Genomic DNA, 532 nt, shown 5'->3' with positions numbered 1-532 from the left:
TTTTATTTTCTCAATTATTATTTTTTATCTCCTTGGGGGGGGGGGGAGGGGGGGGAGGAAGGCGGGAAGAGTGGTACGAAACGCACAAAATCACAAAGTAAAAAGTTTGTGGAAATAAACGTGGTCTTGGTTCCCGCTGAGCCAGAGCTACCATGCTGGCTGTTCGGCGTTACCGTCAGCCATCCCCAGCTCTCAGTTAGAGGCGATTCACTGGGATTTACTAGCAGGTGCAAAGCCATCTCCTCGCCAGCAGCACCGCCGTTTGGGTAGGGAATCGTCTTGTTTTACAGCAGCCTCCAGCTCTGCCGGCTCGTTGTAAACCTGACTCCCACTTTGGATAGCGGGGTGTCAGCGCGCCTGCGACTGCCCGCACGTAAGCGTTGCACTTTGCTTGGCTAATTTCTCCCTGCCAAGACATAAGGTGGAAATCTGCCTGGCTCGGTATTTATTTTGGAAGGCAGCGCCGTGAGCGAATGCGCCGGGAGAAATCGGGCTGAGATAAAGCAAGCGCTGGGCCGGGGGCTGGGCGGGA

This window comes from Pygoscelis adeliae, unplaced genomic scaffold, assembly GCF_000699105.1.
Source record: "Pygoscelis adeliae isolate BGI_AS28 unplaced genomic scaffold, ASM69910v1 Scaffold167, whole genome shotgun sequence".
NCBI classification, from domain to species: Eukaryota; Metazoa; Chordata; class Aves; order Sphenisciformes; family Spheniscidae; genus Pygoscelis; species Pygoscelis adeliae.
This window is presented reverse-complemented; position numbering follows the sequence as displayed.